The sequence below is a fragment of the Parasteatoda tepidariorum genome, chromosome 1 (assembly GCF_043381705.1).
Source record: "Parasteatoda tepidariorum isolate YZ-2023 chromosome 1, CAS_Ptep_4.0, whole genome shotgun sequence".
NCBI lineage: Eukaryota > Metazoa > Arthropoda > Arachnida > Araneae > Theridiidae > Parasteatoda > Parasteatoda tepidariorum.
The window spans coordinates 91,277,822-91,291,490 of NC_092204.1; positions in this window are offsets into that span (position 1 = coordinate 91,277,822).

Genomic DNA, 13,669 nt, shown 5'->3' on the forward strand with positions numbered 1-13,669 from the left:
GGTGTCAAACTCAAAAGCTAACTTGGGCCAAATAAACAATGCTTTACTTTAGGTGGGCCGCAAAAAAAAAAAAAAAAAATCAATGCTCATTGAAACAAATATTTTTATTTTGAATAGTACATTGTAATAAACATATATAAAGTTAAATTATTCTTTGATACTTGACATCTCTTCTCTGCTACTATCTTTCCTATTTCGGGAGAAATTTTATTGGCCGAGACTACTTTCAAAATTGACCCAACGTGAGCGTTATTAATACGGTTTCAGACGGGAGATTTATTTCCATTCATAACAGAAAATAATTGCTCTCTCTGATAAGTACTTCCAAACATAGAAATAATTTCATGTGCGAATTTTCGAGTATTTTCAAACCTTGCCGGTAAATATTTGTAAACTTCAGTCACACCCGCTTCTTTTGCCTTCAAAATTGAGTCGTACTGAATCTCAATCACTTCCATTTGCATATTAATGGGTACTGAGTCTATATTTATTGAGAAAATCGAAGAAAACAAACAAAATTTGTTTTCCAAGGAATTAAAATCTTTAAACTTTGTTTCAAATTCGGTTCTAAGATTTGAAATTTTTTCTGCGTATTTTTGATACGATGCAGTATCCCTGGAATGGCAGGTGCCGCAAGCCAATTAGAATTTTAAATTTTCGCGCGTACAATTTAAAATGATCCGTATAGTTTATAAATAAAGTATATTCTAATTTTATATGCTAGTTTTCTTTATAATTCACATTTCTACTTTGCATCGGATATATTGATTGGGCCGCATGTTGCCCGCGTGCAGCGAGTTTGACACCCCTGATGTAAAACAATAAGGGTAAAATATTATCAATGTGTAAAAAGTGGTTGTACATTTATTTAAAACGTATTTAAATTAAGCGAACTTCTTCTTTTGGCTACTTCTTCAGGTTTGAAACGAAATCCATACGGTTTCTTTACAAATATATATATAGACTGAATGGGGGTATTTTCCCATTCTACTCTAGAGAGATTCCGGTTTACCCTTTTACCTAAAAATTTTTAATTTTACCTAATATTTTAAACATACTTTTGATACTTTTTGCTACTTTTTGCACAACAATTTTTCACATTTGCACTCATTTGCTGACATTTAGATCGAAAAGAAACAATCACTCATCATTGATAGGGCTGCAGGTTTGTCGCGGCGCGAATTTCCGGGTAATTGTCATCTTTTCTCCTAAAATTCGCGAATTTCTCAATATGTCTTGACTTGCACGAAAATTGCTTAAAATTTGATTTTTTTTCCATTTTTTATTTGTTATTTTTATTAAACAGAATTTTTTATTTTCCTGAACCTTAAATTGAACATGTAAAATTGATTAGATATTTAGGGGAGTGAATCAATAGCAAAATGACATGAAAATAGTTCAGAAAGAGATAATCACAATCTTGTCAACTAAGGTGGTCTTTCTACACCTAGGGAGGATAATTACCTTCCTGAAGTCAGTAAGAGTACAAAAGAAATTGGAATCACAAAAGAAGGAAAATGTTGTAAATCAAATCTTTGACAGAAAAATTGTTATACATGCTATTGCACTGGACAATGAAATTTCTACTGCCTTTTTACATATCCAGTTAATTTTTCCTAGGCGGCTTCTTGTGATTTCTTAAATATGGATCAGTGTTTCAGATGAAGGGGGGGGGGACTAGTAGTTAGTAGGGACTTGTAACTAGTAGTTTGAATGTAAAATGTTTGAGTTTTCACAGCAATTACTTCTTACAAAGCAACGGTCAAGGAATTGCGCGTTGGTGAAGGAAAATTGATCGAGTTTTGGAAATCAAAGACCGAACGCTCCAAAATTGGCAAAAGTGGCAATTCAAAGTTTGTTGATGCCCAAAAACAGCGTTGACGCAGAAAGATCGTTTTCTAAGTATAAAAATGTATTAAGTGATGAAAGACGAAGGATAAATGAGAATAATCTGACAATGTACAATACTTTGTACCAAAATTCTGTTCATTTAAATAAAAATATTAATATTGCTTGAAATTCAAAGAAATACTTTTGTTGTGTATTTTTAAGCTTTCTTTATTATTTGCGCAATTTCTGTCTTTTGCATCATTTATATAATAAATTTTTTTATGTTTAGAATTTGTGTAATTTTCAAAATTTCCCGCGATTTTCCCACGAATTTGGGGTCTTTTTTCCCGCGACAAATTTGCAGCCCTAATCATTGACATTTCTTTAATTTACTAAGTCAACTATTGATAAATTTTTAAATGCTAATAAACATTTCGTTTAAACCACTTTTTTTGGGGGGGGGGGATTCTGTAGTTTAGTGCAATATAATTCCGATAACCTAAAAGAGTTTTTTTTAAATAACTATGAGACTGTTTTTATAATTAAAATAGACCAAAATATATTTTTGTTTGTGACTAAAGCTTCGGAAAAAGCGTATAAAAGCGACACCAGTGTTCCATCTGCTTTAGAAGGTTAAGATAAAGTCATTTGAGGAATATACATATTTAAATGAACGTTTAACTAAACCAAATAAAAGACAATTCCTTCTGGCCTAGTTTGATTTTCGGGAATTTTTTTTTCGAACGATATTTGACACGATATTTTTCGACATTAATTATTGATTGATCGACATATTTTATTGATTGATTTTTCGGCATGATAATTCCTGGCAATAGAAACCAGGTGATTTAAGGAACTCTAAATATTTTGATATGCATGGCACGTACCAGAATACATTATTGAATTTATGTGTGAATAAATATTTGATATGTGAATAATTTTATGGCGCCTTAAAAGATTCGGCTAATTGTTATTTGTTAATTCTAGGAAATTAAGCAGAAGATTTTGTATTATATGAATAAATAAATTAATGATAAATTATGAGTCATAACGCAGATAATAATCAAACGGTGAAATTACATTGTTAAATTTTTATAAGGAGTTATAAACTTTACTTGGTTCATGTTCGATCAAAAATATTACAAAAATTTAATTATAAAGGCTTTTTATGAAAGTATGTATGATTTATTATATTTTATTTTGAAATTTAAATTAATAAATTTTTATTAATAATTAATCGATGATTTATTAACGAAGTGCAGTTTCTATTTTTTTAAATTGTTTCAGTTAAGTTAATTGTTAATGAAAGGCTAACACTTTCTCTTTGTATAATTTCTCTTTGTATAATTTAAGCTGCTTTTAAGTGAATGCGTTTTAATCAATGAATATAAATATTCTATTGTTTTATTATAAGAAAAAGTTCAGTTACTAAAAGTTAATAATTATGTTGCACTCTAAGTGTTTCACACACATTAAAAATACTCCTTAATGTAAAAAATAATGAATGTTCTTAAATTTACAAATACCAAGTTATTAAAGTTTAAAGTATCCTTTAATTATTTAAATCTATCTACAATCATGTGAACAATTTAAGTAAAATATTGACAAATTTTTGAAAAATATGCTGCCAAAAGCCGTTTACATCTTTTGACAGCATAATGTTAATAATAGCATATATAAGTAACATTTACACATTAACAGACCTTGTTACATATCAATTTATGCTGTTACTAGGAATTAATATAGACTCTACTTTAATGGTTGTTGCAATTAACCTCATGATCCTTTGTTTTACCATATGCAATCGTAATTTTTATCAATTTATGTTAATTTCATGTAAGTAACATTTAAAAACGATTGATGTAACTCTAACAGAAGCGATATATCTAATTAGACAAAGACTCCATCATAAATGTATTAACTTTATACAGAAGATTTGCAATGTAACTTTAACCGGAAGTTTAATTATGCCATTTGTTGAAATGTCAAACGACTGGAAACCGTTGATTAAAGCACTTTAAAAGGAATTTTAAGTGCATGTTTATTTGTAGCGTCTATTGAATTCTAAAGGAGTATAAATTTGTCTTACTCAAAGTTTAATAAAATAATGCTTACATAATTTCTATGAACTTGAATTCGTACTTTTAAAAGGGAATACAATTATACATTTATTATTCGGTAGTATCCACATAACTCTGAATTAAGGCCGTTTCCACATTTATTTTAAAATATAGTATACGTAATATAGACATTACTCTGAAATTATAATACATAGGTAGTATCATATTACTCTGAAATTATAGTCATTTCCACATTAATCTTAAAATATAGTATAGTATAGGCAGTATCCAAATTACTTTGAAAGTATAGTAGAGTATAGGTAGTATAGACATTACTCTGAAATTATAATATATAGGCAGTATCACATTACTCTGAAATTATAGTCGTTTCTACATTTATCTTATAGTATAGTATAGTATAGTATAGTATAGTATAGTATAGTACAGTATAGTATAGTATAGGCAGTATCCACATTACTTTGAAAGTATAGTAGAGTATAGGTAATATAAACATTACTCTGACATTATAGTATGTATTGTAATATATAGACAGTATCACATTACTCTGAAATTACAGTCGTTTCCACATTTATCTTCAAGTATAGTATAGTATAGGCAATGTCCACATTACTTTGAAACTATAGTAGAATATAGGTATTATAGACATTACTCTGAAATTATAATGTCATCACATTACTCTGATAGTATAGTATAGCAGGCTCTGAAGATAATAACAGTATCTGCAGATTATTTTTCACCTCAAAGTTAAAAAAAAAAAAAAAAAAAAAAAAAAAGAAAANAAAAAAAAAAAAAAAAAAATGGAGAAACATTAGCTAGCAGAAAAAAAACCGAGAACAAGAACAGTTTAAAGATAAAATGAAAAAGAAAACATTTTTCTAGATTCATTTATAAAAAAAAGGTGGAATAGTTTTACTTTAAAAAAAAAATTAATACCGAAAAAGAAAACACTTTCTAATTGTTAATATTTCTGATTATTGCTTTATTTGTCAGCCAACTGCTTGCGATGCTTTGATAATGGACTTCATAAGAAGAGATTTAAAATAAGCAAAAATCAGAAAGGTTCTTTTTAAATGAAAGATTTATATGTCATCTTCAAGTTAAACCGTTGATTCTGATTTCATTATTGGGTCAGTATAAACATGTTTTTTTTCTACTTTAAGGCGGAGTTAAGATATGATTGTATACAATTCAAATTAAAGTGAAGTTTTCGTGTTCTCCTCTCCGGGTAACGCAAATGCAGGTTTATGCCATCAAAAAGTCCCTGAAGAAGGCAACTTAGTCCTATGCTCGATCTAGAAGTGTCATGGTCATTTGGGTTGGGTTCGAAATTACAAGGCCATGGTGTTGAACATTGATAGTCGTAAACTTAGAATTGGGTATATATATTGTATATATAAATAATTAAAATGTTGTAGATTGATACTGTAAATGTTTCGAAAGGACTATATTATTTATATGACTCTGAAATTTTATTATAGGTAGTATCCACATTTCTCTGAGAGTATAGCATAGTACAAGTAGTATCTGTAATACTTCGAAAGTATAGTGTAGATCCACATTACTTTGAAGCCACACATTACTCTGAAAATATTACCTGATACTAGTGTAAAAGAAATATATACAGGTAATTGAGTAAAATGCTATTAATATATATTTTAAGAATCTTTTATGAAACTGAAATAGATTGTATACTCCTAAAACATTGCCAATTAAAAGTAAGACGGAGAAAAAGTAAAAGCATTTACAAAATTTGAGGAATCGCTATTGAGGAAAACGAGATTAAAAACATTAAAACTAGTTTAATGACTGGATGCTTCATTTATGTTCACCTGTCACCGGACCTCAGTTTTTCCTGGCAATCAAGAGATTGTTATTTTTTTTGTCTCGTTTTCCTCAATTGTGATTTTTCTACTACATGAAATAGTAATTTACTACCTCTTATGTGCGCATGGATTCGACTTCATTTTTCAGAAGCCTTCTTAAAACGTGTATTATGTTAATCGAACGCTTTGGTTTTCTTCATAATCGTATTTCCCATCCTCTAAATGTGTATAAATTTTCATATTTCGCAAGAACTCTAAAAAAAAGATAAATAATTAAATCTTTGCCAACTAATATTTTTACAGCTCTCTAATTTTGTTTTAGAACTGTTGAGCTTTACAATTATAAAATAAATTTTTATGAATCTGTTAGCTAACATCTTACAAGTGAGGTTTAATTTTTATTCTCTAACTTAATTTAAACATTTTCTTGTAATTCTTTATTATCTCAATAGCTATAACGCTAACTAATTACCATACTGTTATTAACTAAGTCTTAAGTTAAACTTTTGTTGATTGAACCCAAGCCAAATAGATAACAACTTTCTGGAAAGACTTGACTTTTTTTCGCTTTTAGTCTTGATTTAAATTCGTGCTATCACGCATATATGAGTTTTGGCAAGCTCGCAGATGTTTTCATATATGTATATTTTACCTGGTTTAAGCAAACTTATGATACCAATCCCCCTTGTCCTCACAAGAATTTTTCAGTTAATTATAAAAGTGTAAAAAGATACCAACTATATTAAGAATTAAATTTAACAGTAATTTAATTTTATCAAAAAGTAACACTTTTCACATTGCATGCAAGAAGTCTCTTATTTCTTTGCTCTTATTGTGGCACTTTCTTTCTCATTTTGTTTTTTGTTGCGAAAAATACTTTTCAGAAACTGTAACTAATTAAACTTACCCGGCTTGTACTGCCCACAGTACTGACGTAAAAATATCCTCAGTGGTAGATGGATCATAGGTTAGAGTTCAATTGCAAGGAGGCTAAACGTGGGAGATTTTTGTGGTTTTCCTCACCATGTAACTCAAATACAGATTAGTTCCATCAAACAGTCCTCCATGAAAGCAAAATTACACATAATACTTGATCCAGGTGTTCCCTTTTTTTCTGCATTGAGTTAAAAATTATAAGGTTACGGAGGTGAACATCAGTAGTCGTAAACCCAAAGATTGAGTAGGCTGTTCAGCAACGGTTATAAAATAAAAATTTAAAAATAAATTATAATTATGGTGTGGCAGTCGAATTTTTGACCATAGATGGCGCCAATGGAATACAAGAACAATCGCACCCCCTCTGCCTAAACAGGCATACGTCAACAACAACAACAACAACAAATAAGAGATCCGTATATAAATCAAGCAATATCCAGTTTATGCCATTATAGACATTACATATTTCCTAACTTTAAAATTTTTTATAATCGTTCTTTTTCTATTTTCTTTCTTCTTCACAAATTAAATTTGTGTTAATCATTCCTAACTCAATTACGATTAAATTAAAGCAATTATTTAGCGTTTATCACATTTCCAAAGAAAAAAAAAAGCGAATATAAAATTATTAATGTAACTGCTAATTTTTAAATTCAATACAAGTCTATAACTAATTAATTAAGTGTCGCGACTAATCGATAATCATACTCTACTTTCCTTTAGTCGCTTTTATCCACTAATCACAAAAATGGTTCGGTTACAGGGTTACATTAAATTCTAAAGGTCTTTTTGGTGATTCATCAGTAGTAAGATTATTTAAAATTTAATATTAAAAGTCAGTGGTTGGCTTTGTTTTGGGCTATATTTTCCATCAATGTCTCGCCAACTTTGAAGCTCTTTCTATTCTGCTAAATGTCCGCTAGTAAACTATTCCATCACTGATCATTTAAAATTATCGGTGCTTGAACAGGGGGACTCTTTAGGTGCCCAATGACTCCTCAGTCCAACTATTAATAATTACAAAAATCCTCATATTTAAAATGCATGTCTTCATTTTTATTAAAGGAGATGCTGCTTATTATTTTGTTACATTCTTAATAGAGCCATATTTGTTACTTTTAAAAATATTCCCAAAATAAAACAATTTTCGTTCGACGCATCTCAGCATTTAATCCCTCTTTCACTTCTGGACACGTAATTTACCGTGTACGAATTATAAAACGGACACCGAGAATAACTTTTAGTTTAATGATCGGATCCTCACGTTGTAGAATTCAAACTTAATGGTTCGAAGGGGTGACCTCAAATATTCTAATTGATTAGTGCAGGCGATAATTGAATTTTTGAAATCCGAAGCAAAAGTGTTTTTTTTTTCTCTGAATAAGCATGCCTTTTTTTTTGTTGACGTCTTCAGATTCCGGTCCCTCAAAAGGGGGCAGCCGCAATCTGGGAAATTTGGTCTCAATAGTTTGGTCAGGAGAGCTGTTCAAAGTTTGGACCCCTTTAATGTTATTTTTACTTTTTGCTTATTTCGTTGATTTCGAGAACATTTTAGGAGAAATGATAATTTTTGCACACAATTATAAAATTTTATTTATGCAAACATAATTCCATGAAAAAAATAATTTTTAGTAAATATTTATCATTTTTTATTATTTTATTTAATATTAGTCCCAAAAGTTTTAAATTGTAAGGTATGCAATTTTTTACATTATTTTAAAGAATAATTTAAAATGGCAAAATACAAAACTTGAGTGAAATTGGTCGAATATTGAATTTTAAAAAAGTAGTATTTTAAAAATTCGATTTCTCAGATACTATTTAACCGATTTTCCATATTTGAGTAACCCCTTTGAATCTTAAGATTGAGCCGTAGAATGTGAAGATTCTGTTGTTAGATCAATATTTAAGTCGTGGTCTGTTTTTTTATTTTGCGCACAGCACAACTTCTACAACCAATTCTTCTATAAGGCTGGATAAATGCCTCCACAAATGTTGTGATAAGTTTTTGAAGCATATTTGATTTTTGAAACATATTCCAAACATTTTATTAGTTTCGTAAGGATGAATAGTATGGTGAAAGATTAAGATCATTATAACATGAAAATACTAAAACAATATTTACTAGGCTAAACTGTGTTAGACTTAAGGTCTGTTTATACGATCCAAGTTCTTGTACGAAGATTGATTGAAATTGATTGAAACTTGTTTTGCTTGGAGCTTGGATAGTGTAAATCATCATCCAAGTCCTTGGATGATAGTAGAGCATGCTTTACTTTCCATCCAAGTTTTTCCTCCCTTAACCAATCAGCTTCTTAAGTTTTGTGACGTCAACAGGCATCAGATTATGTCATTTTATTGTCCGTTTTCATATATTTTTTATCTAAATAAATCTGTTACAGTCTATTTTTGTTATTATGGTTTTATTGGAATTTATTTAGTAATTTTGAGTTCATTTAAGTATGATTTTATAATGTTGGATTTAAACAATGCGCATTCGCAGGTTTTTCATCCGACCAATCAGTGACATGCAAGAACTTGGATAGTGTCGACGAATTATGCAATCTCTTGGAGAGAGAAATTCCTCCAAGTTCTAGAATTCAAGAACTTGGATAGTGTAAACAGCCTTTAATACTGTAGAAAAATAAAGATCATGTTACTATGTAATCGAGATCAAGAAATTTTAGTAATTAGAATATTGAAAAGCAAACCGGTTGAGTAACGCCAATTTAGCTAAAAGCAAAGTAAAAGCCCTAATCTAACGTATCATAAATTCAGCGTACAACGGCAGCATGTCCTTGCAAGAGACTTAGAAGTTTTTTTTAGAGAAAAATAAATTACATTTGTTCTTTCATAGCGCTTGGTGAGTATAGGTTCAGTAAATTTTATTTTAGAGAAGCCTCAAGCTTTAATTTTAATCTCCTCGTATTTTTATTCAAATTCATTTTATTAATTTTTGTAAAGCAACTATATCAATCTCATTTTTCGAAACGAAATATTCTATGCTGTGATAAAAATAATTTAAAAAACGTGCATTAATATTATTGATAATTTATTTTAATTCTTTTATGTAACATCAAAAACCCTTACGAAAAAGCATGAAAACAAGGCATCCGTATTTTTAAACAAAATCCTTAGTCATTGTATGTAACTTAGTAGCCTTGAAATAGAATATCTTTTTTTATAGAAAAAGAAAAAAAATCATTTTATAACGCTTTTAAGTAATTATGTTCTTCCTAAAAATGCCAAAAACTTAGAAAATTAGATTCCTTTTAAATTTAATGTACTTTGCGAGATTATGATTATAACTCAGAACGGAAGAAGGCCTTTAAAGAAATGAAATTAAAATATATATTAACATTTCGATGTAGAAATAAAAAAGCTTAAAGGAAAAAAAAAAAAATTGTGTAAAATTTTTTTGTAAGTAGCGAATTTATTTCTTCGTTTTGCTTAAGAGAAAATAATCCGGAATTTCGCTAACTAATATAATTCGAAAGCCAAACATAAAAATCTTATTTTTAATTCAATTGCTTTATTACAAATTTAGCATGCTAATTTTTTATAAAATTTTATTTGCATTCTTCTATGAGCAAAATAAATACTAAATTGACTTTCATGTTCATTTTTCTCTGACTTCTGATAAAAACACCATAGATGATTTCTCAATTAATGCGTTAAAATGCGCAGGAAATAAATGAAAACCTATATAATATTTTAATTAATTTAAATTAAAAATATTTGAAATTTTTCAAATATTTCTTTCACGTCCATTTAATAAGTAGCTTAAGGGCATTTTACAAATCAATATGCAAAGAAAAACAAAGCATCGTTTTTTGAGAGTTAATTGCACTGAATAAATTGTATTTCTGAAAGAAAAATAAACATAATTCTGGTAATAAAATCAAAATGTACGGTATTTAAACAATTAAATTGATAATTGTTCCGTTCATATGTAACGGCATAAAGGAAATTCCGGTTTTCGAAAGTGTTGTTCTTATTTCTACACATTTAGCAAAAAATATAAAACTGAAAAGAAAACTGTTGTCGAATAAAATGGTTTTTATGCCATGCTCTGTAAGATTATCAAATTTCACCACATTTGCTAAATTTTATCTCTTATTATAAAACCTTACTTTATAATTATTTTTTTCAGAATCAACATCAAGAGCCGCGGTCGCTCAGGGGATAGAGCGTTCGCCTTCCAATGCTGCGAACCAGGATCGAATCCCTGTCGATACGAATTCCGCATCCGGCTTGCACCGACCATAGTGCTGACGTGAGATATCCCGTGAAGGCCCGGATAGCCTGGTTGGTAGAGCACTGGTCCCATGTCCAAGAGATCGTAGGTTTGATCCCCGCCGGCAGACGACTCCCCGTGTTGTAAATGTTGACTTATGCACGTTAAATCGGTCGAGTCACAAAGTCCTCTATGCTCCCATAACAAATCATACCTCTGGGGATACTGATCCAGGAGTTTCCTTGTCTTCTGGATTGGTCCAAAATTACAGGGCTACGGAGTTGAACATCAGAAGTCGTAAACCCAAAATTGGGCCGGCTGTTCAGCGACGGTTATAAAATAAGATAAAAATCAGAGCCGTGATGGCTCAGGGGATAGAGCGTTCGCCTTGCAATGAGGTGAACCGGGTTCGAATCGATGGCTGGTCGATACGAATACCGCATTCGGCTTGCACCGACTGCAGTGTTGACGTGAAATATCCTCAGTGGTGGACGGATCATGGGTTAGAGTCCCCTTGCCGTCAGGCTAACCAGGGGATGTTCTCGTGGTCTTCCTCTCCATGTAACGCAAATGTGGGTTAGTTCCATAGAAAAGTCTTCCACGAAAGCAAATTTGTCCCAATACTTGATCCAGGAGTACCTTTTTCTTCTGGATTGGGTTTCTTCCAACAGTACGCCAATATTGCAACCGTTGAAATGAATGATTACAGATGTAGTAAAAAAAAGAATGAAGGAGTAAATGAATGGGCATATTAATGAATCAGCAAATTAATGAATGGGTGAATCGATTTGTGATTAAATAAAAAGTTAAAAAAAGTATTGTTTTTTTTGCAGCAATCGATGACCTAACTTTTTTTCAAATTTCTATGCCATTTTTTTTTAACTTCAGAAGAACTTGGAGCATTTTTAGGAAACTTGGTTAAAATATTTCAAACAATCCCATTTTTCGAACACATGTTGTTATTTCTTGAAGTGTTTGAACAAATACGCCTCCGAACAAATTGCAAAAGTTATGTAAAGGTATTACAAAAACAATCGGGATGAACGGCTTTTTAAGTTTTCTTTATTCCTTATAGCAAATAAGTTTTCTTTATAGCAAATATCAGAACAAAAAGAATTTTTTTCGTTGCATGCCATAATATAAAGATAATTGTCGTCTTACTTTTTCATGCCTTCTTATGAGGCAGAAATATTACATGATCTAATTATCTTGAACAAAGGAAGAACTAAATAATTGTAGTAAGCTAAAATTACAAATTTGTATCATGATAATTGATAAACACATTTGAACAAAAAATTAGCACAAAAATGTTAACCTTACGCATTCGGTTCACTAGTTTTTTCAACAGTAAGCAAAAGGTTAAAAAAGTTCGATACAATACGATCTATGAACCATTAGTTAATCGATATACATGAAGGGGATGATCAATCTTCTTTCATGGCTAGTGATGCATTTCTGTAGTTTTTAAAATTTTAGTTGTGAGTAGGATTTGATTTTTTAATCTTTTCACATATTTCAGACACGGGTGTCCCTTTTATATATATGTATATTTTTTGACGCTCTAATTACAAGCAAAAATATATTTTGGTATTTTTTAATTATAAAAAAAACAGTTTACGTGAAAAAATAATTACTAAAATAGTCTATTAGGTTATAGGAATTATATTTGTACTAAAACAAAAGCTCCGAAAAAAAAGTAGTTTGAAATTTTTTTTTCATTCATATTAAAGAATTTATCGATCATTAAATTTTTAAATTAAGGAAACTTCAGTGATGAATAACTGTTTATCTTAAATCTAAATAACTGTACATGAGTGCAAATGTGAAAAATTATTGTCTGGAAATCAGCAGCGTTTGGACCTTTTACGCATTGGATGTTATACTTTTAACGCAGAGAAAGACACCGGTGTTTCATGCTGTATTTCATAACTATAAGTTAATAAAATGCTAAATACAATATTTTTCACTTATTTTGTCCAAATTTCATACAAAAATAATGAAAAAAAAAAGAAAAATTTGTTTAATAAAAATGCTGCGTCAAAGTATTATTAAGTGTCTGATATTGCTACGATATCTGTATTGTAACTTATATTATAAAATAATTTATTTAATTTCATATTTATTTTAATTCTACTTTTTATTTAATTGTATCTGGTCTGGTATTTATCTATCCAGTGGTCAAACTGTGAGAAAATAGTCCTAATTAAGGGGTTGAGGATAACTTTTGACGAGTGGGGTTCAATGTGGGGGGATCATTGAGCTCCCCATTTTAATTCAAAATTGGTTAAAATATTTTGGTTTTGATAGTATCTTTACTATTATCCCAAGATGAGCCGTGATGGCTGAGGGGAGGGAGTTTCCGTCTTCTAATGACAGTGGGTGTAATGTGAAGTAAATGAAAATAATTCCATGTGATGTGCTTCTAAGATATGAAAATTAAACATCTTTCTCTTTCAATTTCCCTATACGTTTATTTTTAGAAATTCGAATTCATCTTGTGATGAATGTTAATGCCTTCATTTGGATATTGATTCCCTTATGATTCAAAATATTAATTTCATGATTTAAAATGTTAGTTCACAGATTTGATCTTGTGCGCAGTCTTTTATTCCGTCTCCAGAGACTGCGGCTACGTTACAATATGAAAAATTAGATGTCTGTATTTCTAATGGATGGAGAAAAAATTTACATTCCTTTACTACATATCAACAAAAGAATTACTGTCTTGCGCTTAAAAAATAATTTTAATGAGGTTACGGAAT